The sequence below is a fragment of the Pogona vitticeps genome, chromosome 4 (assembly GCF_051106095.1).
Source record: "Pogona vitticeps strain Pit_001003342236 chromosome 4, PviZW2.1, whole genome shotgun sequence".
Lineage (NCBI taxonomy): Eukaryota > Metazoa > Chordata > Lepidosauria > Squamata > Agamidae > Pogona > Pogona vitticeps.
In genome coordinates, this window is record NC_135786.1 from 52,695,858 (window position 1) to 52,723,354 (window position 27,497).

The following is a 27,497-nucleotide window of genomic DNA, read 5'->3' on the forward strand; positions in this document are numbered from 1 at the left end:
GAAATCGCCCCCTGGGGGGCATTATCACCCACGTGAAGAACCACTGCTCTAGAGCAGGATTTTAGACAGTGCTGAAGACTGGGAACAGGGGACAATAAGTTCAATAATGGCATCTACTAGTGCAGCACTGAATTTAGGCTGCAGGTATGAATGCATATCAAGGACTCATACATGTATCTCTTAATACAAAATTGGCTGAATTGTGCAGACTCTGCCTGCACAATAGGAATGATGTCAGCAGCAGCAAATTGCCACTGTTCAAAGGCTTAAAGCTGATTAAAACTGCTAGTGAAAGTTCAGGTTTGATTTTATCTACAGTACACTTATTTCTCTTTCTAACAGTTGATGTTAGTCATACAGTTCTTCTCCAACACCACATTTTGAATTATTATTTTCCTATCAGCTTTCTTCATTGTATAGGTTTCACATCTATATATAGGAATTAGGAATGCCATAATATGGATGATATTGGCTTTAGTCAAGCGCACATCCTTACACTTCAGAAGCTTTTCTAGCTCCATCATAGCTGCCGTTCCAAGTCTCAGTTTTTCTTTCTTTCTTTCTTTCTTTCTTTCTTTCTTTCTTTCTTTCTTTCTTTCTTTCTTTCTTTCTTTCTTTCTTTCTTTCTTAAATTTGTATACTGCTCCCCATTAGTGCCAAGCACTACTCTAGGTGGTTTACAACAGGAGTCTCCAAACCTTGGTCTGTGGACTGGTCCCAGTCCATGGCCTTGACAGGACTGGGCCACAGAGACAAATCTTCTCCCCCCCCCACAAGCACAGACGCATGCACAGCCCCTCCCATGGATGCATGGCCCCTCCACACACACACACACACACACACACACACACACACAGATGCCCCATCCCCCACATACTAAACCGGTCCGTGGATGCAAAACAGTTGGGGACCACTGGTTTACAATAACAAACAAATCAAGAGAAAACTAAAACTATTTTAAACCAGTATAGCAGTTAACCAAAATTAACCAGATGGTGCTGAAGCAACAGAACAAAAATGTGGTGGACAAAAGGCAGTCAGCTAGGGTTGGTGTGGAAAGCCTCCCTGAAAATCTATGCCTTCAGTTGCCTCCTGAATGTCAATGGGCAGGGGACCAGGCAAAGTTCCTCTGGAAGCTGGTTTCACAAGGTTGGGGCCACTATGAAGAAGGCCCTACTTCTAGTAAGATGACTTATGAGCCTGCCTCAGGGTGGCCACCCAAAGGAGCCTCACCTGTGATGATCTAGTGGGTCGGGCAGATGACATCTAAATCTCCATTCAGATTTATAATAAAAGCAAGGTATTAAAAAAGCTGAATCTGAATCTTTTCCTTTTGTGGTCACTATTAACATTCAGCTGTAATCCTCTTTAATCTGCATTGCTAGTCATTTCAAATTGTTGCTTTTTTCTGCCAGTACCATCTGCACCTCATAAATTACTACTGTTTCTTTGAACAATTTCTTCCTCAATTGGAATCCAATCCCATTTTAAAATTTATTTGGTACATAGCTGAAACGGATAGGAATATAACATATACCTCTGTAGGGGCAGGGAGCACCCCAAGCGAGCAACTTCCCAACCCCCAAGCCATGTAGAATCACATCTTAAAACAGAATTAAGTGGATAAAATGAAGACCACAGTTCTATTTGATGCAACAGAAGAGTGTTGGCACAGAGTGGATCCCATCATTGGGTGACTGGCATCCGATGACCATCTCCCAGCTTTCCTGCTGGGTACCATGGGCTGACAGCTAATGCCTGGGGAGTCTCCCAAATGTAAAACCACCAGTGCAACTCACAACGAATTGCTGCAGCCCTCTGGAGCTGGGCCTGCCATTGTTAGTCTCCTCTTGAAGATCCTGTGAAAGAATCCCCAACCACACCACAAATAGAGGCCCAGCATCTCCTACCCTCACCAGCTTAGATCTTTTCCTCTGCACAAATCTGCCAGTCTCGTGAGATGCTTCCAGTGAAATGAAGAAAATGGCAGGCACTATCTCAAAGCTGCAATGCCACAGACAGAACCTGTTAAGATCACGATCTATACAGTCAAAGAGTTTATAATTCTAAAAATTGATTCCCCCCCCCCTGAAATTCTTTGGTCTGTCCCAAATACAGCTGAGGCACATTTGTAATGTGATTTGTGGTGCCTGCTTCTTCTCCAACTCTCACTCCTTATATGGTAGAGGTTGTAAAATCTTGACATTAGTTTGCTTGCATGGGAAATTAATGCAATGGTTCGAAAGTAAATGTAGTCTTTAATGTCTTCTTTCTTTGAGTTTCGAATACATATTAAACATCTCCAGTCTGTGGGCCACTGTTTGGTTTTAGTATTTGATGACATATTTTTGTTTGGATTCTGACAGCTTTAGTCTCTTGAGGATGAACTAGTACTATTGGTATTCCATCTACTCCTGATGATTTATTTCTTCCAAGTGTGTTGAGAACAGCTTTTATTTCACTTCCTAAAGTTCCAAATTCTTCCTCAAAGGATTCTTCTTTGAAGAAATCTGTCACCCTTGCATCTCTTTTGTGTAATTCTTTATTTGTTTGCAAGTAAAGTCAATTTCAAAGTTATATCTGCAGAAGGCAAATGATATAATTCACAGTAGTTTCTTGAAACTAATTAATAAGACCAGACTTGGATTTTTGGGCATGTACAAGCCCAGTGGGTTAATGCATGCCTGATAACCAAGTGGGGACTTCTCAACTGTGAGTGAGAAGTTGCTGCAAGTTGAACCATTTGTCTTCTACAGGTGTAACTACACAATAGGATTGTGGCCAGTATGTTGTTTTATTTATTTTCTCCTACACAGTTAATATATTTCCTTTTATAATCTTTCAGCAATCTTGGCTTAAATTTCTCTTTGGTGTCTTGGATCTTACAGAAGAGATATGATGTTGCTGCTGTTTTCTTTTTGGTGGTTCTCTCCTATGTATTTGCAATGATAAGCATAATACCCTTTGTCCCCACATGGAAGTTGCTGGAAATACGCATTTAGATTTTGACCCTGCTTCTGTCACGTTTTATTTTTGTTTCTCATCTGCTATTAACAGCTTTAAGAGTCCCATTACTCATCCATGTAGGCTTTTCTTTTCTTATTACTAGAAGACATTTCTTTACTGTGCTTCTTCATCTTTACTCTAACCTTTGATATTAACAGTTCAGTGTCAGTGCCACAGTCCACACCTGGTCTTGAATTTCCAGAAAGAATAGAGCTTCTCTGTCTTGTGTTTCCAATTACATACTCAATTTTGATATTAACAATCCAGCTGATGTACTTATGTACAATTTTCTGTTCAATTGCCTGAAGCATGCATTTACAATAAGCAAATTGTTGGCTTCACTGAAATCTGGGTTGGGGGGCGGTCAGACTCTCTGCATGTTATATCTGTTGCTGAAACTCTGCTCCAGATGTCCCCAGTTTCTGAAATGCACAGGGAATGCTACTAGGATGGAGTTAACAGAACAGCATATACTTTGGACCCCCTACTTAGTCATATTTTAGGTGAACATTTTTATTTGTTTAAGATTTATATGGCACACAATTAGTTATTTGTGTTAACAAGCTTTCGGTTGATGATTGGCTCATGTTTTGTGTCTTATTTTGTGTTTTATTCTTCTGCTGCTTTTATTATAATGGACTGTTTCAACTTCTGTTGTAAGTTTCAGAGAGTTATGTTTGTGGAATATAAATGTTTTCAATAAATCAAAGTTAGTGTGGTTAAAAAAAATGATTACCTTTCATCAGTCAAAATATATTGGCAAACAAATTTCCCAAACAGTGACAATCTGGTTTTATTTATTTTTAAATGGTGGTGAAGCTTACGCTGTAAAATCTGGACTTGAGCCCTGTATCTAGCGGTTGCCTGATTAGTAATATCCAAAATCAAAGACAGAGTGTCTTTGATTGCCTAAAATAAGGAACGCCCATTATGTTTCACAGAAGTACAAAGTAAGGAATATCAATTCAGTTGTGATCAGGCTGTGACGTTTAGTCATATGAGGCAGCACTGGTTGAAATAAAACACATATGTGTAATGATTGCACAAGATTGTAACTTAAACTAGAATGCAACCCAAGCTTCATTTGTTTGCAAGTGAAGTCAAAAGATGGAGCTCAAAGGAAAGATTCGCCTTGGCAATGAATGTGGCATTCTTATTTTACTTCGCACAGATTGGTCTCTAGACAAGGACTGTGCTTCACTGCTGGAATCAAAGATTCTTCTAATACCCTCTCTGATACATTTAAACATCAGTTTGTCTGGGGCATGAACTCTACACGCTACAGTTCCTACAAAACACTTCGCTCTTCTCCCTTGTTTTAATCTCCCCCCCCCCGCTTCCTTTATCTGCTTGCCTTTTCTCTTTCTTTGCCATTGCCTCGGCTTCCTCACCCACTCCTCTCCTCCAAAAAAACAAACAAACAAAAAACGCAAACTCATCCTAGAAGTAATGGTGTGTTTTTGAGTCCAGGTATGAAACAATTCTTCTGCCGTGGCTTGCGATGTGGCAGATAATATAAGGAGAATGTAAATCCTCTCAGCAAGTGCAGCGGCCATAAAAGGCTAAAATGGATTCCTGTGGATTAGAAATAAAACACAGAAAGGGCCCTGTTCTCTCGCTTTCCCCACCCTTTTACTTCCCCTCCTTTAAAAAAAAAACCTGTTGGAAATGCAAAGGGCTTTTCAAAAAAAAAAAATCACAGACTTAAAAGAAAAATAAAATACATTCCAGGAAAAGGACTGCTGCTACGAAAACTAAAACCAGAAAATGTTTAAAGATGTTTTAATGACTTAAACACAGAGCCGGGATTGTGTCTAAAAGTTTCCACGTTTGCAAAAGAAAAAGAAAGAAAAGAAAGGGGGGAAAAAAAGAAAGGGGAAAAAGCAAATTCAGTATTAAATATCCCCCTGCCACCAGTACTACCGCTGTATTTTCCCCTTCTAACCATCTTATTTAAGTTTTGTATTATTAACACAGCAGACATGGCTTTAGTAACAATTTATATTTATGTTCCCATTTTAAAAAGAAGTCCAGCTGCAGTTCCTTCTACAATTGACCAAGGGTCCAAGGAACTGTTAACAAGCAGCTGACAGGTTTTTACACTAGGAATTAGCCCTCATTTAGAAAGGGATTAGCTGGGATCTCCCCTCTAATTGCAGAACAAGCCCAGCTCATGCAATCACCGAGATCCTGCTTCGCTCCCTTTGGGTGACTGTACAAAGAGACGGAAAAGCTTCCATCCTGCCAGAAAGAGGTCTGGTTCTCGTCCAGTGTTCACAGGCCCTGAGGTGAGTGAAGCTGCATCAGTCCTTAGCTCACTCTCTGTGACTCACCATCTGTCCCTCTCTCTCTTTCCCCCCCCCACCCCGTGCAATTTTCCCAGCTGGTAGTTTGTGTTGCACAGTTACTCTGCTGCTGTCTTTACTTCAAAGTATGGATTGAAGCTTTTTATGGCAGAGAAGAGACATGACACAGTCAGCGGGTCAGAGAGGAAATTAGGGGAAGACAGGGCAGGACAACTGTCTACACAACACATGGCCTCTGGGACGTTCACAACAAGGTGTGCAGAGGTAAAAGCTTTATTCCAGAGGAATTATACACTACTATGTATCTTAGACAAGGTTGCTATTTAAAACCATGACTAATGTATACAAAATATGTATATATTCATTTTAACATGGAAAAGTCTGTAACAAAAATACAAAACTATTAGATTAGGTATCCTTCAGTCTTGAGAAACTATGGTAATGTGCTCTGTATGGAAGACTTGGAACAGCGTCTAGTGTGGTTGAGAAGGCCAATTCGAGAGTGACAATCCCTTCCACACTGAAGGCCAATACAATCTGTCCCCTGTCCAGCTCCCTGATTTTGCTGGTTTTGGGACTGCCTCTTTGCCTCAGCCTGCTGGACAAGTGTCTCTTCAAATTGGGAGAGGCCATGATGCACTGCCTACCTCCAGGCTGAATGCTCAGATGTCAATGTTTCCCATCTGTTGAGGTCCATTCCTAATGCCTTCAGATCCCACTTGCAGATATCCTTGTATTGCAGCTGTGGTCTCCCTCTGGGGCAATTTCCCTGCACTAATTCTCCATACAGGAAATCTTTCGGAATCTGACCATCAGCCATTCTCACGACATGCCCAAGCCAATGTAGATGTCATTGTTTCAGTAATGTATACATGCTAAAAATTCCAGCTCACTCTAGGACTACTCTATTTGGAACTTTGTCCTGACAAATGATACAAAAAATGTGTCAGAGAAACGCATATGGAACATGTTCAGCTTCCTCTCTTGCTGTGCAGAAAGGGTCCAGGACCACTGCAGTACAGGAGTGTGCTCAGGACACAGGCTCTATAGACCTGGAACTTGATATATGCCATCAGAATCTTATTAAGCCATAGTCTCTTTGTGAATCTAGAGAACATGGTAGCTGCTTTTCTAAAACTATACTGTGTCTGAAAATGACATCACAAATCTGAACTATTGTTTTCCAGAAATAGGTAGCTACGAGAAAAATTGCATACTCTAATGTAAAGTAACAGTTTTGGAATCTGATTTCCAAGTTTCTCACACCACCCCTTCAGGTCATAATCACTAAATTCAATGGGACATTGACAAGTATAAGATTTCACTCCCAAAATTGCTTAATGATAGTCATATAAAAGGCAGTTTCACTGTGATTCTATGACAATGACCCCAAAGCAAAGAAAAAGCACACAATGAAGACATATTTGTTGTTACATCCCATCAAGTCACTTTTGGCTTATGATAGTTTAATAATGTTTTCAATAAACCCACTCCACAATGAGTTTCTATAGCGAAGCACAGGGGTCTCCAAACTACTGCTTGTGGGCCACATCTGGCCCATTTGCCTTTTTATCCAGCCCAGTGTGCAGTTGGTCAGGCGTGCAGGCGTGGTCAGTGGGGTGTGTGCATGTGTGGGTGTACATGTGGGAGTGTGGGTGTGCAGGAGTACGGGAGGGCAGGTGAGAGTGTGGGACCACATATGCACATGCATGCGTGCATCTTCCTTTGGCCCTAAAAATTTTGGAGCATTTATGATGTGGCCCTCCCACTAAAAAGTTTGGAGACCCCTGTCGAAGCAAGCAGTTGAATCCATGTCTCCTGACTAAGTCTTAATCAGGCAGTCTATTCATTACAGTACACATGATACAGTCAGCTTTTATGGCCAACAACGTTTAGGCAAAAGGCACAAAAATGAACATGAATAAATGAATGATGTATGAACACAAATGATTTTTAAAAGATTTTAATGTTTTAAAAATTGTTTTACATCTTGCTTTTAATATTGACAAATGTTTAGTTGTTTTTAAATATAGTTTTAAAACAGTTTTTTAAATGGTATCATTGTATAGTTTTAATTGTTGTGAGCTGCCTTGGGTCATCTATGGGGAGAAAGACAGGACAAAAATAGTGATATTTATTTATGTGTATTATTTATATCACCTCTTCCTGGCCCAGGATGGAGAGGAAACAAGGACATGCTAGCCTCATTTCAATACTGCTTGTATTATGCTTTGTAATGCTGTAATTCTTATAAGATGGAGTTCCTTGCATCTCTGTAAATTAGGCTGTATTCCTATACCCATTTACCTAAGAATTAGGTACCTTTGGATTTATTGGGACTATATGCCTTTACCAGTAGAAGTGAATAGGACTGTAATGTCATTACCATTGTGTTCAATGGGACTTGTTCTCAGCTATATGATTCAGCCTTAATGGCATTTTCTTGATATTTATTTCAAGCAATGTACCCTATGAATGAGAGATCTCCAACATGTCCTCTCCTCAACAGTCCTGCTCATATCCTGCTAACTCAAGCCTGTGGCATCCTTTAGGGAGTCTCATATTTGGTCGTCGTCTTCTCAACATTATTGTCTTTTTCAGAAAATCTTGTCTTCTCATGATGTGTCTAAAGTAGGACAGCCTCAGCTTCATTATTTTTGCCTCCAGAGATTTGATCTAGGACTCACTTGTTAATCTTTCTGGCAATCCAGGGTATCCATAAAGCTCTCCTTCAATACCAAACAATTTTCAAACAAATCAACATTTTCCTGTCAGCTTTCTTCACCATCCAGTTTTCACTTCCGTAGATGGTGGTCAGGAATACGAGAGTGGGGATAATCTTGATCTTAGTCTCCATTGTCACATCCGTACATTTGGTGATATTTTTCGATTCCTTTGTTGCTGCCCATCCAAGTATCTGTCTTCTGATTTCTTGGCTGCAGTCCTCATTTTGATTAACTAAACCGAGGTATGCAAAATCTTTCACTATTGCAATTTCTTCATTGTCCAAGAATGCGTGATTCTTCTATAGTCATGATTTTGGTCTTCTTAATGTTCAACTTCAGTCTTGCTTTGGCACTTCTGTCTTTCACTTTCTATGCAATAATATTTAATATTCCTTGACATTATTTCAAACCCAAATTTCAGTCCCAAAGCATGTGGCTAACTTCCTCAGACCATAAGAACACATGGACTATTCTCTTTGGAACTGCCTTTTTCCAGTTTCATTATTCTAGATTAACTTTTCAAACTTTTCAACCATGAATATAAAGGTAAAGAGAGACGTTTCTCCTACATATTTCTCCAAGTTAATAAACTGCCCAATAACCTAATTGGGTATGTATATGGAAGGGAGTTAGTGAAGACCTTTAATCCCAGCTTTTAATAAATAGAAGACATTCTAGTCATAATAAAATGTGTTTTACACTCAAAAGGGGAGTCAGGGGTGGCAGTTGGCTGGGTATTGCTGGCTTCTGAGCCCAAACAATGAGGTTAAGCAACATAACTGTAATGCATTAGTAAATTGACAATGAAATTGCAGTTACTTCACTAGCTCTTTATTAAATAAACACAGCCTGAAATGGACCTGTCTGCCCTGGAGGTATTTGTATAGGGTTCATATTACTAACTCAACACTGCTGCTAACACACACTCTTTAGCACAGCATACCCTGGCATGCAAATGCATTCCAGAACAGACCCTGCAAGGTGGAGCAGACCTCACTTTCCCCCCTTGTCACTTTTTCCTTTACATTTCAACCTCAAATTTTACAGCCGTTGGCTGCAACTTCAACATCTTCTCTCCCCCCCCCCAATTTCAGCTTCTCCAGAGACTAATAGAGAGGAGACTATGCCGAGTCACATATGCCAACAGCACCTTCCAAGACCACACCACTAGTCAAACAACATATACCCATGCTACTCTATTCACAACAAAAGGAAAATGCCTTCCTTCCCCACAACCTCTTTTCTTGGCTTTTGAACAATGGTAGCCAAGCCATGCCATTGCCAGGCTTGACCTTGCCACACAAGAAGATTTTACAGAGCATGGCCGTGTTGTCCTCCTTTACAGAAGATTGTCCTCAATTAGAAGGGCTGTCCAGAACAAGTTTGATTTAAAGGAAATCAAAAGCCTTGTGGTTGCCTTTTCAGTTCATATCTGGAGAGCCAGTGCAGCCATAGGCCTACAGGTTGCCTAGTTAGTCTTCCCTAGTTGTCTGAAATACACAGCTATTCTGTTTAAATTACAGAAACATTTTCTGTTTATGCATCTATAGAATACACAGTTTTATGCAAGTTGGGATCCTCTATTTTACTAATGCAGACCTCCTGCTGCTGCTGCTTCTGTTTACACAAGCAAAGGCACCCAACTGCCATTCATGTTCCTTTTTATTGATCACAGAGAACTATCAGAGTCCACACATTTTAAGGGAGGAGTAAGGACTAAAGTGAAATAATTAGTCACCCAGTACTATCTACCAACAATCATCTGTTCCCATAACTGTTTTTATTTTGTTTCTACTTGTTTTTGTTTTGTTCCTAATATATTTTTTGTATATTTCTGTATTTTTTAAATGTTAGTGATCTTGAATGATCAGCCTGGAGGCAGGCGGTGCAGCATGGCCTCTCCCAATTTGAAGAGACACTTGTCCAGCAGGCTGAGGCAAAGAGGAAGTCCCAAAACCAGCAAAATCAGGGAGTTGGACAGGGGACAGATTGTATTTGTCTTTAGTGTGGAAGGGATTGTCACTCTTGAATTGGTCTTCTCAGCCACACTAGATGCTGTTCCAAGTCCTCCATACAGAGCATGTTACCATAGTCTCTCGAGACTGAAGGATGCCTAATCTAATCTAAGTGATCTTGATCTATTTATGCATGTATTTATTTGCTGGCAAGCTGAGGTACAAATGCATGTTTTTAAAAACCTGATACACAAATACCAACTTCTAAGCTTAGCCGTGAAAACAAGCCACCACTTCATTAAAAATCAGCCACTTCATTCTGAAGACAGCCAACAAATGGCACACCTGGGCTTGGGTAGCTGTTAAAGACAGGAGTTCCCAAATTGTGAGTGCTCAAAGTTTCCTGCCATTGTGAAAAATTTCAGAGGGTTAACTTTTTCCTCAACCATCACCTGTTTTGTTGCTAATGGCATATTTGCTTGGGACAGAAATGCAGAAGCATTATTCTGTCAGCAGGTACTTGGAGAGACATGTCTCAGCATGAGGATGGACGTGTACATTTGCTTTATTGACTTAGAGAAAACCATCAGCAAAGTCTAACAGTTTAATGTGGTTGCTGGTAACAAAGATCTTGATTCAGAATATATTAATATAATTGGCAATCTATACTAGCAACAAAAACTTGCAGTGGCAAAGAGCAGATGAATGGACATAGAGATATTAAGAATATGGCAAATATGTATATTCTTGCCACTTCTTTCACTTTGTATTCTGAGATCTCTTCAGAGAATCACTTGCTGATTCAAATTATGCATAATTGTGAATGGGAAAATAATCAAGGAAATGTAGTACAGAGATAATACACTATCAGAAGATGTCAGTTTAGTTTCCAAAGAGTACTTTGTAAAGTCAATGAAGTAAGAGCTTCTGTAGAAGTACCTGGTTCGTTGCAGATGGTTTTGATCTTTTTTTTTCTTTTGCCATCCTGGCAACAAAAGGCTTGAACCCACATAATGTGCCTTTCCTTTGCTTCCCTACTTTTTTTGCTCTTGCTGAAACAAATGTTGTGTTCAAGGATTTGTTCTGATGTGATGATGTTTAGTGCTATAGTGTTTCTAGTGGAGACTTCATTTCTGTGTTGGAGCCTTCACATTGGACTTGTATAACTAGCATACAGTTTTAGCATTTTATGAAAGGAAAGAACAAAGTTCCAGCAAGATTTCAAATACCTGATGAATAAAAGTGGTTTCAAGAGGCACAGCCTTTTAAAAATCAGTGAGGACATGAATCCTACTAAGTCCCATGACCAACTGCAAGAAATTAGAAGCAAGGGGGTAAACTTTTGCCCCTTCTGGACAAGCAATGAACATGGTCTCAAATAGAATGTTAAGAAAACGAAGATTCTGTAGAAAGTAAGCAACTCTGACAATGTTGTTGAACATCCAACATGAAACTATAGGCTGTGTTCACAAATGTAAGTATCTTGAAATTTAAAAGCTGAACATGAAGGGCATAGTCATGCAATAAGAATCAGAATAGTGATGGCCTGGAGCAGCTTTCTTGAGGTAAAGAATGCAATACAAAATAAAAACTTAAAACTATTGTTGAGAATGTGTATTATATTTTGCTACTGTAATGTGACACAGTGGTTAACCTGGAGCACTACAGTCTCACAGAAGAGCCTCATGGCACCGTGGTTAAACAGCAGTATACTGCAGCCAAGACTCTGCTCATGGAGCTTAGTTTGAACATGACAGGCTCAGGTAGCCAGTTTGAGGTTGACTCAGTCTTCCATCCTTCCATGGCTGGTCGGGGGGGGGGGGGGGCGGAAGGCAATGTGTAACCTGCATAATTAAAGTGTAAAACCACCCAGAAAGTGTTTTAAGTACTATAGGGCCGTATACAAGCAGCACACTTGCTTTGCTTTGCTTTATTCTTGATTCTACTGTATGAAATGGAATTTAACACAGGCAGGTGTTGGTTGATTGAAAGAAAAGAAAAGAAAAGAAAAGAAAAGAAAAGAAAAGAAAAGAAAAGAAAAGGGGTTTTGACAATGATTTTCAAAAATTCATGTAGTTGTTTCTTTTTCTCGAAAGCTTAAAATATAGTCAAGGTGGAAAAGTAAACTAAAATTGCAAAAAAATCACTTTGTTTCAGGACTAGTAAGCTTTTTAGTTTAAGGACATGAATTTAAATACTAATTAAATTTAAATATATGTAACAAAATCCTCTTTTATCATAAATGTAATTCAACTATTTAAAAAAATTGTCAACAATTAACTTAACATGTAGCAATTTTCCCTAATTTGCCGATATACTTCCGAATAATACAATTAGGATTAGAAGGAAGTTTGGCAAATAATCTGAGAAAGCACAGATAAATTCAACACATTTGTCAGTCACATCCACTATTTTGTTTAGTTATAGCAAAGGTATTTTATACATGTAATTGTAAAAAAAGTAAATAAACCCCAGTTTCCATGCAGCAAGGCCAGGCAAGATGAAATATATCCAGTTATTAAAAGTGGGACAACAGTAGTATCTGTGCAAAATTTCGTTTTTCTAGCTGTTACCATTTGGGAGATGTTTCAGGATAAACAAACTTTCTGCTATAGTGGAGCATCACAAGAGCCCATTTTGTGAAACAGTAGAAAAAACAACCATATAGCAGGAATGATTTAAAATCCTGTTCAGATGACATTTAGAATGAGAAGAACATTAATCTGACACAACATGTCAGTTCTGATATTCTTTAGTAGCTATCCACAGGAATAAGGGAGAAGGACTGTGTCCCCATTAAGAAAAACTTGCAAGTATATCCTTAAGCCAAGAGTGGGCTAAAGGTAGATGGCAATTTACTGCAATATCTAGGGGAGAATTGCAGTTCACCAGCAAGGATTTTTGACTCCCATTGTTTCAACAACAAAACCAAAATCTTTATCCCTTCTGAATTAATGATTGTGCACCATCAATTCCAACTTAACAATGATTCTTCTCAGGATTTTCCAGGTATAAAGTACTAAAAAATTATTTATTATTCTCTTCTTCTAAGGGAGCACTCTGGAGTTGTGTAACCACACAGCGTGCCTCTTCTCCTCTGAGGCACACTGGGGAACAAAACTCCAGACCCCGGGTTCCCGATGCTCCAGCTCAGTGAGCTAAAAGGCTGAGAAAAAACTGGATGAAATCTCTGTGAGAGAAGATTTGTGTGTAAGCTCTGGATATGGGGATGACCAACAATTCTTACACTTAACATGTGCCAGGTATCACCTTGTCCCTTTGTTTTTCTGGTTTCCATGAAGTGTAATAATGTGTAGTGTTCTACATCATTTTCCTAAGACATGATTTTGTACCACCTGGATCCAGTTAGAACTGGGAGTTCTAGCAAAAATACAAGAATAGATCCCACACAAGCCCGAAATCTGCCCACACTTGTCTTAAGCCAGTATAAGCACTGGGAGACTAGCTTATGACAGGACTTTTAAAAGTGCAGTTACGATTACATAAACTTGCAAGCTGATGTTTTCTGTTTTTCTGCCATCTCCCATTTCTTTGGCATTTGTTTGACATCTGATAGAAAAGACTGTGGGCAATTCAGGGATTAAACTCCACCCATTGTCTCATTTTCGTGTTTCCCCAGTGGTCTCATAAGGGAAGCTGTGGGTGTAAAAGTTACAGTATGTCACAGTACAACTTGTTGATTCACTTCCCTCTCCACGTACCTTTTATTTATAACATGCTGTTTATAATTGAGATCTTTCCATAGCTATGCCCATGCTATACATTATTATGCTTTATTGAAATCAGAAAAACAAAAGCCCTACATACTACCTCTTTCAGTGTGTGTACACACAGTGTGTGGTGATATATACATTTCCTCATCCATGATCATCATCATCACACATTGTACGTTTAAGATAGCATAGCCATCCAGCCTCTTCATTTTATTTTTATTTCATTTTAGCTTTTTGAAAAGTAAAATCGAAGCACAAAAAAAACATATTGTGGTTTCTTAGCTGTCAGCAGATGAGAAAAACAATGTGTGTGTTTTTTCTTTTAGGCCAGTTGTCGTAAAAGCAGGTGGTAGGAACAGCTCTGCCAGCACTCTTCTCCCCTTCCCCTCCCCATCTTAGAGGGTCAAACAACTTTTGTGCTTTGCTCCTTCAAGGATGAACCACAGTATCCTGGTTCCACTCCAGATCTATTCTAAGCACCATGTAAGATCCAAACCTTGAGGCAGGTTCCTGGAAGGAACCAAACAGGAGAGGAATATATCCAAGGCAAGAGATGAAGCCATTCGTTTCATCCATTCTTGAGAATGATATCCATTTACAATGCAATCCTATACAGTTTAACTCAGAAAGAAGCCCCTATTTGTTCAATGGGGCATTTCTCCCAGGTATTAGAGTGCAATCCTATGCAGTTTTACCCAGAAGGAAAGCCCTATAGATTTCACTGGGCTTCCTTTCAGATACATATGTGTAAAATTGCAGTCATTAGGTGGTAGCTCAAAAGTATTCTAAAGAGATTATGTAGCAATATGAAAATTTTCCCTGCAGAAAATTTGAAAAGGGTAGGGAAAATAATACAGTAATAGGCATGAGAAGTCTCATGTACTGTACTTTGAACTGTTTCTCTGCCATGGAGAAATATAACCAAAGTGCCTATAGACTTAAAGCCTGGTTTCCCTTTCAGACATGGCACTAAAGGTACATTTGCTGAAAGTCCCTTTCCATCCTCTCTGTATATCCATCCCCTCCACCCCGGTTTGCAAATTGAAAAGCCATCCAACCTGCCTCAACTCAACTCAGTCAGAGCCATAGACACTCTCTCTCTCTCTCTCTCTCTCTCTCTCTCTCTCTCTCTCTCTCTCTCTCTCTCTCTCTCTCTCTCTCTCTCACACACACACACACACACACACACACACACACACACACACACACACACACACACACACACACACACACACACACACACCATTTCTGCTAGTATAACAGGTTCCTGAGGGACAATGAAGGAAAATCTGAGCTGCTTTTATATATTTTTTTCACTATTATTAATATTTTTTTCAGACAGACGCAAGGCAGACATTGCTTGCTACTGATCCCACTTGCCTGCTCTAATTGTTGTGCTGTGGTTGCTTGGCCCCTATGAGGTGATGGAAAACATTTTCATCAGCATCAGGTGCCGCTGTCGAGGCCAGCCGTACTCTAGTTACACTATCAGCAAATGCTATAAACACAGAGGCACATTCCAAATATTTATTCCACATGAAATATCCCATCTGCTATTGAAAGAAAGTGGTGGGGGAGGGAGAAGGGAGGGAGGCAAAGACTAAGGAGAAAGAGAAAGAGAGAGAGAGATTTGTCCAGGGTAACTACATTAAAGATAAACTTGATATGAGACTAGGATCTGGAGAAAACAAGCACGTTGTGAGAGAATATGAAGCATGTGTACTTTCTGTGAAAGCTGCCCTAAACACCTTTCTTTCTAGAGGTGTACACTCTCCCCATTGCTCTCACCCTCCTTAAATTCTAACTAAAATACTTTAAAGTAGTTGCAGTTTCATCATCCTAAAAAATAATATTGGTTATTACAGTTTTATTGTAGTAATGAAACAATAAAAATATTGAAAATGGGACTTTCTTATCTAACACTATAGGAAGCCTGCGTGAATTGAAGGGGGACAAAAGGCTGATAAGAAGGAAGCATTCCTAAAACTACATTTTGTTTTAGGAATGCTAAAGTAGGTCTTTAGCATTCTTAAAACAAAGTAGGAAACAAACAAACAAATAAAACAAACAAACTGTAAAAACCTACAAAGTTAAAGTAGGTTTTTACAGTATGACTGAAGTGGAACCATCTCACAAAATGGGCTTGATTGCTGCTTTGACTAAGGATATGAAAGGATGTCTTCAGAATAGGTGGGGCCCATGTGTTATTTTTAGCTCAGCGTAAATATCAGAGCAGATGGATTTTTATCCACCCACCCCACCCCCTCTACATGGTGAAGCTCCAATTCAAATGTGTAGCCATTTTCAAGCCAAAAGTTAATGTTGTGGGCCGCCCAGAGTAGACGATGTCTAGATGGGCGGCATATAAATGCAATAAATAAATAAATAAATAAAATAAAAGCTGGAGTAAACTTAATTATGCTTAATATTCAAAGGACATTAATTTACACTGGCTCCATCTTTAAGAGAGAAAGCATAGAAGGCTATCGCTCGAATCTGTCAAAACTAAGTTAACTCATTTTAATCACGGGAGAGTGTCTTCCTTAAGACGCTCTTACTCTCTCCTTCCTTCAATAGACAGTGTGAGGACATGCAAGTCTTTCTAACTTCAAGGAATACCTTCAAGTGTCCCTCAGCTCCATGCTACTGCAAAAGCAACTATGCAAGCTGTCAGCATCAACGTATTTCTTGATTGCCATAAAATGACTAATTATCCAACAGGAAGTCATAAGTGAGTCTTAAATTAGTGAAAAACATACTAAATAAAAATTAACAATTGACATATGTCCAAGAGATAGAACCACAGCAGGTCACTTTGATAGCGTGTATAAAACAAGTAAAGCAAAGTGACAGGTTGTGGGATATAGTCTGACTTCAGGAACGTTTTTAACAAAGTATCCCATTATATTCTGATTAGAATAATATAATATATTCTGATGGGCTGGATAGAACACCTGTCAGGTGGATACACAGTTGGTTATAGAATCATACTCAGCGTGTGCTTATTTACAGCTCTTTCTCAAACTGGAAAAAGGTAACAGTCCTTGGCCTTCAACATTTTTATTAATGATTTGGGTAAGGGTGTATGCAGGGAATGCTTTTCAAATTTGCAGATGGCACAAAATTGGATGGAATGGCTAATCCCCTGAAAGATATAAAATTCAAAAAAGATCTTGATGGGCTTGAGAACTAAGCTGAAAACAATATGATGAAATTTAACAGGAATAAGTGCAAAGTTCTATAGCTAGGGAACAAAACAAAGACACACAGTGACGGGATGGTGGATGCTTGACTCAGCAATAGTACAAGTGAGAAAGATCTTGGAATTTTTGTAGATCACAAGCTGAATATGAGCCAACAGTCCAATGTGGCTGCAAAAAGGCAAATGCTACTTGATGCTTCTGGTGCTGGAGGAGACTCTTGAGAGTCTCCTGGACTGCAAGGAGATCAAACCTATCCATTATGAAAGAAATCAACCCTGAGTGCTCACTGGAAGGACAGATACTGAAGCTGAGGCTTCAATACTTTGGCCATTTCATGAGAAGAGAAATCTCCCTGGAAAAGACCCTGATGTTCAGAAAGAGTGAAGGCAAGAGGAGAAGGGGATGACAGAGGACAGGATGGTTGGACAGTGTCATCGAAGCTACCAACATGAATTTGACCAAACTCCGGGAGGCAGTGGAAGACAGGAGGGCCTGGCGTGCTCTGGTCTATGGGGTCATGAAGAGTCGGACACAACTTAACGACTAAACAATAACAACTTGATGCTGTATTAACATAGGTATAGTCTCCAAATCCCCATAAGTATTAATTCCCCTCTATTCAACACTGCTTAGGCTTAATCTTGAGTACAGTACTCAGTGCTGGAACTATACAAAAGGAAGTCGACAAAGTGGAACAGATTCAGAGGAGGGCAACGAGGATGATCAGAGGAGAGTAGTGAGGGTGATCAAGGGATTTGGAAACCAAGCCCTAGGAGGAAAGACTGAAAGAACTGGGCATGTTTAGCCTTGAGAAAAGAAGACTCAGAGGATACTGTATGATAGCACTTTTCGAATACTTGAAAGGCATGTTACAGAGGAGGGGCAGGGTCTGTTCTCAAGTATCTCAGAGTGCAGGACTCTGTTACAGGAAGTTAGATTTCTGTTGAATATCAGGAAAAACTTCCTAGCTGTTAGATCAGTACAAGAATAGTACAATTACCTCAAGAGGTGGTGAGTGCTCCAATGCTGGAAATATTGAAGGTAAAATTAGGCAACCATCTGTCAGATATACTTTGACTTGGATTCCTGCATAGAGCAGGGGTTGGACTTGATGGCCTTATAGGCCCCTTCTAATTCCATGATTCTGTCATGAACAGAACCTGGAGATATTCATCACAGACGCCAATCACCAGAATCATCTAATCAGCATGAGTTGGCATTCCAGAGGAGGAATTATGGGAGATTTGATCCAAAGCACAATTCTTCCAAGCACTGGGGGATAATTTTCTCTTTTTAAACAGGGGCCGCTTAGCTAGACCCTCCAACCCAGAATAACTGATAGGCTGCTTCCAGTGAGGATTAAGATACTCCCACCTCCACTTGGGAACATTATTAACTCTCTTATCAAGTCCTTCCTCACAGAAGGGGAAGAATAAAAGGCAACTTCTCCTTTTTTTTGTCCAAAGGCCAGAAACACAAATCTTGATAGAACTTTCCAGGTACTCAACAGTAATTCCAAGAATTTTTTTTTAAGCATTTTAACACATTTGGAAGGTATCAGTTCAGGAAAGCTAACATTCTGACACATTTTACTGATAACTCATATACAGCCAGCTCTGAACATTGTTCACCAGCATTTACAACACATTAATAGAATGAAATTTAGTGTGTAGAATTTTGATTTCACGGTGAGGCTAGAATTGAAGTAGAAGTGCCTAGTCTGAAATGAAATCAGAGCACTTGCTTTACAAACAAACCTCACTCTGGATATAAGTCATGAGATTTTCTTTCCTTTTCCCCTTCTGTTGCCTTCAGCTCAGGAATACTGAGTTCAGACCAGAAAGGCTTTAACAAATCCTGTCACCAGCAGTATAATTAGGCAAATTTAGATATAATTGTCTTGTGGGGTATAGAGGTGCTCATTAAAGAGCAGTCTGTGTTACTTTGCTCTCAGTTGTGATAAGCCCGCCCTGTTGTGTTTTAAAATCTTCCTCTTTATTCTGCTAAACATAGCTTCGTATTTTTTTCAGACTAAAAGTTCCAGAATCCTCTAACCCAGACCTGGGCAAAGTGCAGCCTGAGGGCCACATACGGCCCGCAAGCCACTCCTGTCCGGCCCGCGGACAGTTTTGAACATCAAAACCTTTTATAGCTTTTTGTCTAAAGTTGATCAGTTGCTTATCTTTGACATAACACAAAAAACCTCTTTAGTATTTGTGAAGATTAACAAGTTTAAAATAAAAACAATCATAACATCACTGTTTCATTTTATTTTTAAGTAAAGTTGGTTTGGCCACTGAACACAGTTCAGATTTTTCATGTGGCCCCCCATAGAAATTAATTGCCCACTCCTGCTCTAACCAGACAGGCCACTTTAATTGCCTGTGAAAGGGGGAAATGCAGCACCAGCAACGGGCAAACATGGTAGAGTTACACCTGGAAAAAAAATTATGTTTGGACACTACATAACATTCCAAGATCAAAGAAAAATATTCAAGTCAAGTTCACATTGTAGTGCCAGTATTATTATTGTAAATCCTGATTAATTAGAATGGATACAAGCAGTATGACTCTACTGTGCAACTGTGTTTATATTCTGGCACAGAAGAAGGAATAAAAGGTGTAAAAAAGGTGAGGAGTGAAAGAAGACAGGGAGAAGTTTTGGCTTTTTTAGGTGGAAAGTCCTTCATCCTTGGCCCCAATGTTCTTTCCAGTAGCTTTTTTATTAAGCAGATTCTGAAGTTACTTAGCCATTTCCCCTTCTACCATTTGTCCAGTCAAAACCCCGTTCCCCCCACCAGTTTTACTAACCACAAAGGAAACAACATGGGGTCCCCATGTCTTTTGCTTTGTAGAAAGAAACGGCAGCTTAGGGAGAAATGGTGCAACAGAGAAATGGCTCCTTTCACTCTGCCCCTGATCTCTTCTTTGCTGCTGCTCCTGACCACCAGAGAGAACTGTGGGCAGAATGCCTTCTGGTGGGTCTCCTCATGTAATGATGGGTCTTGGTGGGCTAATACATAGCTTGGAAACATTACTTTTCTGGACTAGAAATTTTCAGCCAGCATAAGTAGTGGACATTCTGACAGGGCATTCCTTGAGATGTGATCCCAAAACATAAGTTTTCCAAGATCTGGATTAACAAGGGTCTTTTAGGAGGAAACATACACAAGCAGAAACAAATACATTCATTCTTCCTGTTCACTCTCCTCATCCTACAGCAGAGAATCATTCTTTGTAGCTTACTTTAGGGTGCAATTACACAGCAGGGGAAATGAGATCCGTTCTGAAGGAAGATTTCCCCAGGTTGCTTCAGCCAACCATGCAGGAGTCAGAAGAGAGGTGAAAGACACTGGAATTCAGTCTTGTTTGCAGCTTTTTAAGGTATCTCTTTTCTGGTTCTTCAGATCTAGAGGAGGCACAGTTACAGCAGAGCTAGTATAACAAGCTGCAAACAAGGTGGATTGATAACACCCTCCTGTCTCAGATGATTTTTTGCTCTCTCTTTTTTTCTTTTGGTTGTCTAGCCACCCTCATGTTAGGGCTCCAAGCCTTTTAAGGGGAAAAATGGAACAGGAAAGGAAGAAGAAAACAAGCAGATCCAGAGGAGGAGATTCAAGAAGAGGCAGCTAATTTCCCTGCTACCCTGCTTCTCACACTGGTGTTGTAGCCTAGTGGAATGGCTTCAAACAGAACGGCTACAACCCCCTCCACGCTGGCTCAGGTGGTCACACCATCTGAATTAATGCAAATGCATGTGATTCCAAAAAAAAAAAAGAAAAGAAAAAGAAAAGCCAAAACTCCAGTGGTGGAGAGGGGAAAAATCAGATTTTGTTTTTGAAGAAAAAGTCCAGGCTGATGCACATAGACCTGGTACATGATGTAATTAATGGAAAATAATGAAATTCTGATGGACCATCCTGAGCATTTCCTGCATTTATGGTCAAGGTAATTAGCCCTTTAGAGTTTTCTGAGTTTTGACCTCTAGATGTAAGTTACACTCATACAGATGAAAATATAGGATTATAGTTAAACATATACAGTATATATATATAATTTTATATCTTTAAAGATGGATTGCATTATATAAGAAATGTCAATCCATAAATGTGACTCTATCTTAGGAAGCAGAATTCATGTTTTAACAGTGCTTAGGACATAAGATTTGATGAAATGAATGTCAGTCCACAAGAGTGCATGCCAAATAAAACTTGTTACATTTTAAGCTGCCAAAAGACTTCTTTGGAGTTTTTGCAACTATCTCTCCTGGAAACATCTCATTTGAAATAATTTAGCTCAGCAGATAAAGTTATGGCTAGAGATGGGGGTATTCGTATTCAAATATGAATATCCCTGCACAGGTGGAAATAACGAGGGTCTGCTGGCCCATTGGGGCCAGACTGACCACTCATGATTTCGCTGCTGCTGCCAGCTCCACGGAGGCTTTCTATCGCGCTATTCTCCACAATGGAATAGCAACTCTCCAACCTAGCAGAGAGGCTTGTCATCCCGTCTCCTGCCAGGACTGGGCAATCGATCGTGGGCAACGGTACGATAGGAAGGTCCAAAAAGCTCGTGTCAGCAATGAAATCATCAGTGGACAGACCAGCCCCATTCATATACGAATACCCCCATCTCTAGTTATGGCACATGGTCAGTCCTTGCCTTACTTGTGATGCTGGTTGCACAATGTAATCAAAACATTCATAGTCTGAACCTCAGTCATCTGTCCAATGTTAGTTATTCAGTGTTATTGTACATGTCCTTGCTTTCTGTAGCTCCAAGAAAGTACAACCATAAAAATGGTGCTTCTGTGTACTCAGAATTCTTCCAGGCCATTCAGATGAGCCAGACTATGTTTGTTTTTCACACTCTGGAGATTTCACAGATGAAAGCTAAGATTCTACTATTCTTGTCATCTATACAGAGGGAAGGGGCAAAGAGGGTATTTTGATAGAGATAATTATAACAGTAGATTTTATGCAGGGATGGGAAAAGTTATTCTTTTTGGATTATAACTCCCAGCATGCTAGTTCTGTGCTGGCTAATTTTATGATAACCTTATCTACTAATTCCCTTCAATGAAGAATAAGAGTTTATAATGGCAATATTTATACATATTGCAGTAAGCTCCATACAGACGTAAATGTCCTATATGTCTTTTGAACAGATGCAAAATCTTCCTAATATAAGTAAGCTAAGGAATAACTGCTACTTCCTACTTCTAGAAGAAACGGGTTGCACAGAGTGTTGAGTGGCTGGCATGCTTGTGGCAATCACAAAAAAGCCACCTCACTTATACCTCCCATTGCCCAGAAAAGTGTGTGTCCAGAATAAACATGCAGAGCAGGAAGAATAATTTATTAAAGTGAGCAAGTACATGCAGTGGAAGAAGCAAAAAAGAATAATGAAGAGAAAATAACTACTTGGCAGGAGTACTACAGGAGAAAACATGAACTTTACAATTCTTTATCCCTTTTGGACAAAAGATCCAGTTTTGATCTCACCCTTTCATGTAGAACCTACTTTTCATTTGTTCCCTCTCTGAGCTAATAGACTATATTCCTCTCTTAACAGATGTATAATAGCTGAAGTCAGTGCACCTACCCATGGGGCACATGCTCCTCCCACCCAAGATTCCACTCCTAAAATTTGTCTGCCAGATAGGAGAATCATTTAATAGAATCTGTGATGGACAGAGGGGAGGATGGGTGGGATGTGTGAATTCCCAGAGGTCCACTAGAAGAACTATGGTTACAGGTAAGTAACCTCTTTTTCTTCTTCGTGGCCTCTGTGAATGCACGCAAATGGATGACTAGCAAGCTTCACTTACCAGATGGTGGGACATCATGGTAGGAAAGATTCCAAAACAGCTCTGTCAATAGTGCCTAACAAAAGTCAATGGAGTAGACCATGTTGCAGCACAACAGATGTTAGGTAATGGAATGTGCAGACAGATGATCAGGAGGTTGCTTGCCTGACAGTTCATATGCCAAAGAAATGGTTTGTACAATCCATCTAGCAACTGATTGAGAAGAGGCTGGACCTCCCTTATGAGGACCATGAAAACATAGGAAAAGTCTGTTGGTTTTCCTGAAAACCTTGGTTATGTCAGTGTAAATGGCAAGAGAATGTCTTACGTCAAGCATGTGGAGGATGTGCTCTAAAGGAATTGAAGGTGATGAAATTCTAATACAATTTTAAGTAAAAAAAGAGACATCAAAATACAAAGTCACTTTATCTGGGTGGAATTGGATAAAAGGTGGCTCAGAACGAAGAGAGGCAAGCTCACTGGCTCTTTTAGCAGATGTTACAGCTACTAAAAAGGATGTCTTCAAAAAAAGTAATTGAAGATTTGAAGAGGCCATTGGTTCGAATGGTGGGCGAATGAGAGCATTCAGGACAGTTTGTAGCGGCCATTGTGGTATAATATGTTGGCGTGGTGGACAAATGTTATTGAATACCTAGAGGAATTTTTTAACTGTAGGGTGAGATAGAAGTTTTGCTGATTTCGAATTATCTGGCTGATGAGCAATGATGGCTGAAATGTAGACCTTTAAAGTGGAATAATAAAGTTCAAATTCAAAGATACGTAATAAGAAGGTAAGTAGTATTTTCAACGAAACAGGGATTGCAGCTAAGTTATTTGATTCAGTGTAATTAAGAAAGGCTTTCCATTTATTAGCATACAGGAGTTGAGTTGAAGGCTTTCGAGCTTGATCCAGACTCGCTTCAAGGTGAGAGTATCCTCCACGCTGTCAAGCTCAGCGATGGGAGATCTGGATGGTAGACCATCCTGTCACTCTGTGTCAACAGGTCAGGAACCAGAGGGAGTTGAAAATGAGTCCGTCGACATCGATCTGAGGTGAGTGAAACACAGCTGCCTGGGCCACCAGGGAGCTAGGGGGATCATGTTTGAAGTGCCAAATTCAAATGATTATTTGTTGAATGAGTGGTATCGGTGGGAATAGATAAAGTAATCCCTTGTTCCAATTCATCATTAACACGTCCCTGATGGAGTTCTTGTCTGCTCCGGCTCAACAACAGTAGACCTTGCACTTGTTATTCGCACTTGAAGCAAAGACATTGAAGGTTGGTGTTCCCCATAGGTGGCAAAGTTGATCGAAGATGGTACCGTTGAGAGACCACTTGTGAGTTCTCAATGTCATACGGCTGAGGTGATCTGCTATGTAATTCTCGTCCATGGAAATGTGCACTGCTATGGGAAGGATATGATGGCAACACCATTCCCATAGGTCGATGGCTAGGTATAGGAGGGATAGAGAATGTGTGCCTCCCTATTTGTTTACATAATAAAGCGCAGTTGTAATGTCCATTGCCAGTTGCACAACCCGAGCCTCGATGATTGGGAGGAAAGCATGGAAAGCTCTGATTATCGCTAAGAGCGATTGTTCTTGTTTCGTCCATAGTCCATGAATTTTGTGATGGAGGCAATGAGCTCCCCACACAGACGGGCTGGCATCGGTGGTGACTTGCACCATCAGCTGGAGAAACAGAAGGGTCATCCGACCAGGAGGTTCGGCATTGATGTCCACCAGGTGAGTTTCCTGGCTAGCTCTGGTGTCACTGTTAACCTCATGGATGGGTGGTCTAACATTGGGTTGAATAGTGCTAGATATCATGACTGGAACAATCTCATTTTGAGTCTCACATGCTGGATCACCGATGTTGTAGAAGCCATGAGCCTGAGGAGGTGTTGGACTTGATGGGCTGGTATGGATGCTCAAGATCAAAAGGGTCGAATTGCTTTCTTTAGCTTCGTAATTTGTTCTGAAAGTCCTGGCTTGGAGTCAAAGCGAGCTCCAATGTAAGTGACTGTCTGTGAGGTGGCGAGATTTTGTATAATGCACCTTGAGTCCAAGGCTTTGAAGTGTGTCGAGCTTGATGGCTGTAGCTCTCATGGCGTTGTGGTACAATGTCGCAACTACTGGCTGGTCGGCTATGTAGGGATAGATTTTATACCCTGCAGATGAAGATATGCTGTGACTAGTGGCATGCACTTCGTAAAAGTCCTTGGTGCCATAGAAAGGCCAAATGGTAGGGAGCCAAATTGGTATACTACATCGTTGAATTGGAATCTGAGAAATCTTAGATGAAATGGATGGATTGAAATATGGAAATAGGCATCCTGCAAATCGATGACAACAAACCAGTCTCCTTGTGAAAGTAGAGGGATAATAATGTCGAGGGTTAATATTCTAAATTTTCGGGGTTAAATAAACTTGTTGAGGTGTCTAAGGTCAAGGATGGGACAGAGTCCTCCATCTTTCTTGGGCACAGTAAAGTATTTTGAATAGAAACCATTGTACAGATCAGATGATGGTACTTTGATAATAGCATGTTTTTCAAGAAGGGATGAGACTTCTTCTTGAAGAGTCAATGAATATGGGGGTAGATCTGATTATTCTTATAGGTGGGAGGGAATCAGACTCAATGAACAAGCCAAATTTAATAATAGAAAGGACCCATTGGTCATTAGTAATATTTTGCCAAAAACGGAAAAATGGTTTCAAACTGGCTTGGTAATGAAAAGAGTTTAATGGTATATGAAGTTTAAGGGTACTGCTGATATTGCTTACTATTCTTCTGAGGTTTGTGAAATGGTTGGCCTTGGTTCCGAAAGGATGATGTCGATGAAGGAGGACCTTCGTAAGACTTGTCTGCTGGTTGTGGCCTGAGTTGTCGATATGGATGAAATCTTTGGTAAGGTTGCTGTTGGAATGGTTGTGAACAGAACTGTTTCTGCCTGTATTGTTGTCTTTGCTATCGAGGGGGCTGTTGATAAGTGTATGATCTTGCAGTTTTTTGAATTTTATGTACGTTTTTCATGGTTTCATCAGTTTTCTGGTTAAAGTGGCCCGTGCCGTCAAAAGGAAGGTCTTCAATCCTTGACTTTGCATCATCTGATAGTCTGGTGGATCTAAGCCAGATGTGTCTGCATAGTGCAGTCGAGGATGCCAATGTTTTTGATGCTGCATCCACCACATGTCTAGCCATAATTCTTTGTTATTTTGCTACTGTGGTGGCTTTGGTATGGGCATTGATCACTTCTGTCTTAATTGATTCTGGTGCTGTTTCAAGGATTGGGAGAATCTTATTCCAAAGCTGGCATTGGTAAGCCCCCAACGCAGCTTGATAGTTGGCTACTCTGAGCAGGAAGGACTGGAGAGAGTAAATCCTGCTGCCCAGAATGTCAGTTTTTCGTCCCTCCTTATTTGTTGGGGACACAGACAATTTATTCCCTGCCCTGTACTGGTTGGATTCAATGATTATAGAATTTGGAGCAGTTTTGTCAAAAATTCAGTATCTGGACCATGAGTCTTATAAAGATTTTCCATTCATCTTGAGATTTGTATTGTGGATGGTGGTTTGTCCCATACTCCTTTAATTAATTTTAACATTGATTTGATGAAAGTTAAGGTGTTCTCTTTTGGCTGGTGTCATCGAAGATGAAATTGGTCTCGGGTGATGGAGGCTCTTCGATGTGGAGTTGTAGAGTCTTGGCCATCCTGGATATGAACTGAAGGACTTCAGATGGGGATGGGGGGGTGATTATCGTGGACATCTGAAGGAGGGGTAGGGAGTTTGGGGGGCGATTCCTGTGATGAATCTGAATCTATATCTTCAGCAGAGGATGAGGAGGATGTTGGGGACGGGTCTTTGGTGCTTGGTATTGGAGGAAGAATGGATGATATTTGGGCTCGATGAGAGGATTGGTATGGTAATGTTTTCGATTCTGTAGGTGAGTGAGGACTTGAATATGTTGTCATAGACTGGATTAGCTGTTGATATTTAGAAGAATGGCTAGATTTCTTGGAGTGTTCAGTATGGGATGTAGAACTGGAACGCTTCAGAGTTGATTTAGACGATGCAGAAGGAGCTGTCACTGATTTTTGAGACCAATGTTGGTGTTGCAATGATGAAGGCAGTGATGGCATGTATTCATGTTGATATGGAAAGGCATACCAAACACGTTTCGGCTCGTCATAGTAAGGGCGATCATAGTCCGCCTGCATCAGATAGGGATCACCATATTGGAATCTTTCGTCAATGTGATGGTGATGGTATGACGGATACATCTGGTAATGGAAAAAATCTCCATATGGAGGCATATGCTGCGGAGGTGAAATATGTTTCCGCTTCTCCCGATGCTTTTGTGCAGAGTGGTGTGACGATTCTGAACCAAATAGCTGAATCTCGACTGCCTCCCTGATGCGGGGCTAGAATGGGCTGAGGCCTGGCTGGATGGTGTCTCAGCCATTGAAAGGTCAACTTGAGGAGATAGACTCCCTTTCGAGATCGGAGCCTGAGTCACTGTTGGTTGTGACTCCTCTCTCGCCAAAGTGGAGCCATGAGCCTCTCTCGATGATTCCTCTAATATTGGCAAAGGTAGAGTCGCCCGAGAAAGCTCAATATGAATTGGTTTGGCTCACTTCGTCTTTTTCGTGACCAATTTTTCCTTCTTTTCCTTAGCCAGATCATGGGCTCGAGATGACGTTTTTGGCATCGATGCCAACTTTTGCTTGGCTGCTGATTTGGTTTTCTC

The 27,497-nt window shown here is 40.3% G+C and overlaps 1 long non-coding RNA gene across 1 annotated transcript; it reads left to right on the plus strand.

Moving 5' to 3' along the window:
- Positions 1-26,205, plus strand: LOC144588989 (uncharacterized). Its single transcript, XR_013544793.1, has 2 exons — positions 1-5,294; positions 20,458-26,205. It is a non-coding gene; the product is annotated as an uncharacterized LOC144588989 (long non-coding RNA).
- Positions 26,206-27,497: the final 1,292 nt, after the last annotated feature.